Genomic DNA, 6,190 nt, shown 5'->3' with positions numbered 1-6,190 from the left:
CTGCATTCTGTTGGATCAACTCTATTAGGAATGGGCTGAGATATAGATACCTTCAATCAGTTGGCCACAAAGCTTCTTGGTACATTAAGTGATTGCCTCCAGAGCTAACTCAATTTGTTGAAATGTTTCAAATTTTATTCCATTCCCTAAGTTTTGCTCCTTGACAATGCCTTAAGTGCACCTTGGTTTTTTTTTTTTTTTTTCCTTCAGTAGCATTGACTCTTGATCATTTGGTACCTTTTGAAATGATTGAATATTGACAATTTCTTTTTTTTAGTTCATGTCTTTTATCAATTCATACAAAATTACTTGTCTTCTGATTTGTTGAAGCAGTAGGTCAGACAACACTTGCCGTAGTAATGTCTATCAAAGTGGCTGGCCATAAAAACTCCAGCACCACCTTCATCTGAAGGACACTCTTGATGAAGGTGTCTCATTTTGCCATTCTGGTCCACCTTGTAGTATTCTAGGACAGCCAGCTTAGGCTTCTTTCTCTTATGCTTATTCTTCTTGGTAGTAGTGTAAGATTTCTTTGTTTTCTCAGCACCACTGTGAAGTCTCAACACAAGATGAAAGTGGATTCCTTTTGAATGTTGTAGTCAGACAGGGTGCGTCCATCTTCCAGTTGCTTGCCAGCAAAAATTATTCTCTACTGATCAGGAGGAATTTCTTCGTTATCCTGGATCTTGTCCTTTATATTTCCAATAGTGTCTGAGGTTTTGACCTCAAGAGTGATGGTCTTCTCTGTTAGGGTTTTTATGAATATCTGCATCTTGGCAGGTGTTCCACCACAGATAGTGGATCTGAAAGGAAGAGTGCTACACCAGCTCACTGGGTTTCCTGGTGTCCCCAATGAAAGCCCATCACGTTCAACCATTTCTTTTTGAGGCAGTGACTCCATGTATTCTTTCATCTTCTTTTGATATTGTCTGCATCATCAAATACTTTCCCCAAAGAATCCTTCATGCTTGCATTTTTTCCCTCAGTTCTTTCAGCTTGAGAAATGCTGAACCTGTTGTTCCCAACTGGTTTTCTAACTTCAAATCTTTGCACATTTCATTAAAATATTTGGCTTCATCTTTGGGAGCTGCCCTTTGAAAATTTCTGTTTAGCTTTCTTGCCTCCTCATTTCTTCTATTTAGTATCGCTCTGCAGGAGGACAAGTTTCAGTCTCATCTGTCATCCATTTTGGTCTTTTCTCTTCCTTTCTTTCTGTCCTTCTTTATGACAACTTGCTTTTTTCCTGTGTGACTTTATTGATGTCATCCAAAAGCTCTTTTGGTCTTTGTTCATTACTGTCTTATGCATCAAATCTGACCTTGATCTGATCTCAAAATTCAGGTGTGGCATGTTCAAGGTCATATTTGGCTCTCATGGACTTGTTTTAATTTTTCTCAGCTTCAGCCTAATTTGCATATAAGCAATTGATTGTCTTTTCCATCATGAGCTTGTTTTGGCTGATGATATGGAGCTTTTCCACAGTTTCTTTCTATTTTGTTTTTGTTAAGTACTTTCAAATCGATTCTGATCCATAACGACCTGATATAGGGTTTCCGAGCAGCAGCTAGTGAACTTAAACCAATGACCTAGTGGTTCAAACGGCTTTGCGGTCTGGCACATTAACCCAAAGCACTTGATTTATCTGTATTAATGCTGGTGAAGTCTATGTGCATAAGCATGTTTTATATTGTTTGAAAAATGCATTTGCAATGAAGAAATCATTGGTCTTGCAAAATTCTACCATGAGATCTCTTGTATCCTTTCGATCACCAAAGTCATACTTTCCAATAGCTGATCCTGATCCTTTGCTTTTTTTTTTTTTTCACCAGCATTTAAAATGAAACCATCATTAATTATCAGTAGATATTGTTTGCTTTTTTGATCAATTTCATATTGAAGTTGATGTTCATCGAGTTAATACTGACTCATTGCAACCTTATGCACAGCAGAATGAAACACTACCCAATACGGGGCCAACCTCATTATTGCTGCCATGCTTGAGCCCATTGATACTGCCCCTTTGCCAATCCATCTCGCTGGGGTCTTCCTCTTTTTCTCTGACCCTCTACCTTACAAAACATGATATCTTTCTCCAGCGACTGGTCCCTCCTAACGATATGTCCGAAGTATGAGAGACGATGTTTAGCCATCCTGGCCTCCAAGGAGCAATCTGCTGCAATTCCTCCAAAACAGATCTGTTGGTTCTTTTGGCAACCCATGGTACTTTTAATATTCTCCTCCAACACCTTAAAGCATCAATTATTCTATGGTCTTCCTTATTCACTATTCAGCTTTTGCATGCATATGATGTTATTGAAAATACCATGGATTGGGTCAGACGCACCTTAGTCCTCAAGCTGATGTCTTTGCTCTTTAACACTTTAAAAAGGTCTTGTGAAGCAGATTTCCCTAACACAATACATCATTTGATTTCTTGACTGCTGCTTCCATGAGTGTTAATAGTTGATCCAAGAAGAACTAAGTCCTTGACAACTTCAAACTTTTCTCTGTTGATAAGAATGTTGTTTATTGGTACAGTGGTGAGAATTTTTGTTTTCTTTACATTGAGATGCAATCCATACTAAAGGCTGTGTTGTTGGATCTTCATCAGTAAATGTTTTAAATCTTCACATTCAACAAGCAAGGTTGTATCATCTGCATATTGCAGGTTGTTAATGAGTCTTCCTCCAATCCTGATGCCACATTTTTCTTCTTATAACCCAGCTTCTCATATTATTTGTTCAGTATATATGTTGAATACGTATGGTGAAAAAAATACAACCCTGTTGCACACCTTTCTTAATTTTAAACCATTCAGTGTTCCCATGTTCTGTTTGAACAGCTGCCTCTTGGTTCAGGTACAGATTCCTCATAAGCACAATTAAATGTTCCAGAATACTCATACTTTGCAATGTTGTCCATAGCTTGTCATGATACACACAATCTAAATCTTTTGCATAGTCAATGAAACACAGGTAAACATCTTTCTGATATTCTCTGCTTTCCACGAAGATCCATCTGACATCAACAACAATATCCCTTGTTCTATGGCCTCTTCTGCATCGAGCTTGAAACTCTGAAGGCTCTCCGTCAATGTATGCTTGCAGCTATATCTGTATTACCTTTAGTAAAATTTTACTTGCATGGGTTATCAAAGATAGTGTCCAATGATTTCCACATTCCATTGTGTGACGTCTCTTTGGAATGGCCACAAGTACGGATCCCTTCCAATCAGTTGACCAGATAGTTAGTTGTCTTCCAAATTTCTTGACATAGATGAGTGAGTGCCTCCTGTGCCACCTCACTTTCTTGAAAGATTTCAATTTTTGTTCCATTAATTCCTGGTGCCTTGTTCTTTGCCAATTCCTTCAATGCACCTTGGGCTTCTTCTTTCCGTATCTTTCACTCTTGGTCATATGCTACCTCTTGAAATGGTTGAACATTAACCATTTCCTTTTGGTAAAATGACTCTGTGTCTTCCATCTTCTCTTGATCTTTCTGGATCATTCAATAATTTGCACTGAGAAAGGCTTGATTTTTTTCTTCAGTTCCCCCAGCTTGTGAAATGATGAGGGTGTTCTTCCTTTTTGCATATTTTGTTCTAATATTTGGTTTTATCTTCTCAAAATGAACTTTGAAATTTTCTGTTCAGCTCTTGGAACTCCTCATTTCTTCAATTTGTTGTAGCATCTTTATGCTGGAGAGCAAGTTTCAGTGTCTCTTCTGACATCCATTTTGACCTTTCCTTCTTTCTTGTCTTCTTAATGACTTTTTGCTCTCTTCATGTATGATGTTCTTAATGTCATTCCAGAACTCTTCTGGTCTTTGGTCTTTAATGTATCAAATTTCTTCTTCAGATGATCTCTAAATTCATGTGGGATGTATTCAGTGTCATATTTTGGCTCTTGTGGACTTGTTTTCATTTTCTTCAGCTTCAGTCTGAATTTGCATATGAGTAGTTGATGGTCTGTTCCACTATCTGCCCCTGGCCTTGTTTTGACTGATGATATGGAGCTTTTCCATTTTCTTTTTCCGCAGATGTAGTCAATTTGATTTCTCTGTATTTCGTCTTGTGAGTATAGCATCCCTTATGCTGTCTAAAGAAGATATTTTAAATGAAAAATATAGTGGATTTTGCAGAATTATATCATGCGTTCTCCATCATCATTTCTATCACCAAGGCCATATTTTCCAACTACTGATCCTTCCTCTTTGCTCCCAGCCTTTGCATTCCAATCACCAGTAATGAGCAATACATCTTGATTGCTTGTTTGATTGATCTCAGATTGAAGAAGTTGGTAGAATTCTTCCATTTCATCCTCACTGGCTTTAGTGGTTGGTGCGTAAATATGAATAATAGTGGTATTAACTGGGCTTCCCTGTAGATGCATGGATATTATCCTATCACAGACAGCATTGTACCTCATGACTGATCTGGATATGTTCTTTTTGACAATGAATGCAACACCATTGCTCTTCAATTTGTCATTCCCGGTACAGTAAATCATGTAGTTGTCAGAATAAAAATGGCCAATACCAGTCCATTTCAGCTCACTAAGCCTAAGACATAAATGTTTATGCATTCCAATTCATTTTTGACCATTTCTTTTTTTTTTTTTCTAGATTTTTACTTTGTACTTTCCATGTTCTGATTATTAATGGATGTTATAGCTCTTTCTGTTCTTTTTGAGTTGTGCTCCATCAGCAAATGGAAGTTGATAGAAGTATTTCCTCATCTCTGGCTTTAGGGTTGATTCATCAATTTGAATTTTGTTGGAATTAACTGGTTTTTCTTTTAGGTATAAAGATATTATCCTTTACCAGAAAGCATTATCCTTCCAGATAGATCTTGAAATATTCTTTTTTTTTATGACAAATGCAAGACCATTCCTGTTCAATTTGTCATTTCCTGCATAGTAAACCATGTGATGACATATTCAGAATGGCTAATATCATTCCATTTCAGTTCACTAATACTTAGGATGTCAAAGTTTATGCCTGCAATTTCATCTTTGACAACTACCAATTTCCCTAGATTCATACTTTGTACATCCCGTGTTCTGAGTATTAATGGATATTTATAGCTATTTCTCCTCATCTTGTTTTGTACCCCATCAAAAATGAAGGTCCAGAAATCGTATTCAATTTGCATCTTCATGCTCAATTCTAATTTGAAGGGGCAGCTCTGCTGCAGTGGTATTTTGAGTGCCTTCCAACCTGTGGGGCTTATCCTCAGGCACCGTATCTAGCAACGTTCTGGTGCTCTTCATTATGTTTCAATATTCAGTATTGTGATGCTATCTGATAGAGTTTCACTTCCATTCATAAGGTTTTCAGTGGCTTGTAATTCGGAAGTTGACTGCCTATCCATCTTCTGAATCTGTCTTAATCTGAAAGCTCAGATGACAACTTTCCATCATGGATGACCCTGCAAGCATTCACAATGTTGGTAGCATATCTCCCATTAATTATTACAGCAGCACCCAAGCCACTATGGTGTGACAAACTGACAGACAAGTGGTGGATATATAACAATATTCTGGCATTAGTCATAATGTTGTCATCTTCTGGCACTATATCTAACCATGTTCTGCTGCTATGCATGAGCTTTTCCGTGGTTAAACATTCATAAGTATGCTGTCTCTCCTTCTTCCTGTCTTTCTAAGTCTGAAAGCTGATGCCTGTTCACCATGTGTGACCCTGCTGGTATTTTCAATACTTATTGCATAGATTCCAGCATCACAGCAACTCACAAGCCACCACAGTATGACAAGTAGACAGATGAATAGCAAAACTGCACTTTTGGCCTGGTATGAGTCAAAGATTGATGAATTATTCAAGAAATTGTGATTGAGAGGAAAACACTACCTTAAGAAGTGTACAGACTTAGATGGAAGTTATGTAGAGGAACAGCAACTCTTGATTTTTATATAACTCTAAATAACGATTGCTTTTATTTTATAGCAAATCTTTTTGACTTACCTTTACATTTAAGATTTTTCATCAACACCATAATTAGAAAGCAACTCCTCTTCTTTGTTCTTCTTTATTACTTATGTAGCGTTTGCATGTATATGAGGTGATTGAAATATTATTTGAATCAAGTATACCTTATTCCTCAAAGTGGCATCTTTGTTCTGTTTCTTTATTTTTTATTGTTGTTTGGGTGTCATTTACAGAGAAAAATTAG

At 37.1% G+C, this 6,190-nt stretch overlaps 1 pseudogene; it reads right to left on the bottom strand.

The window, feature by feature from the left end:
• Window positions 1-305: 305 nt before the first annotated feature.
• Window positions 306-772, bottom strand: LOC102827130 (annotated as a pseudogene).
• Between the last annotated feature and the right edge of the window lie 5,418 nt (window positions 773-6,190).

The sequence above is a fragment of the Chrysochloris asiatica genome, unplaced genomic scaffold (genome assembly GCF_000296735.1).
Source record: "Chrysochloris asiatica unplaced genomic scaffold, ChrAsi1.0 scaffold00501, whole genome shotgun sequence".
NCBI classification, from domain to species: domain Eukaryota; kingdom Metazoa; phylum Chordata; class Mammalia; order Afrosoricida; family Chrysochloridae; genus Chrysochloris; species Chrysochloris asiatica.
This window is presented reverse-complemented; position numbering and strand designations above follow the sequence as displayed.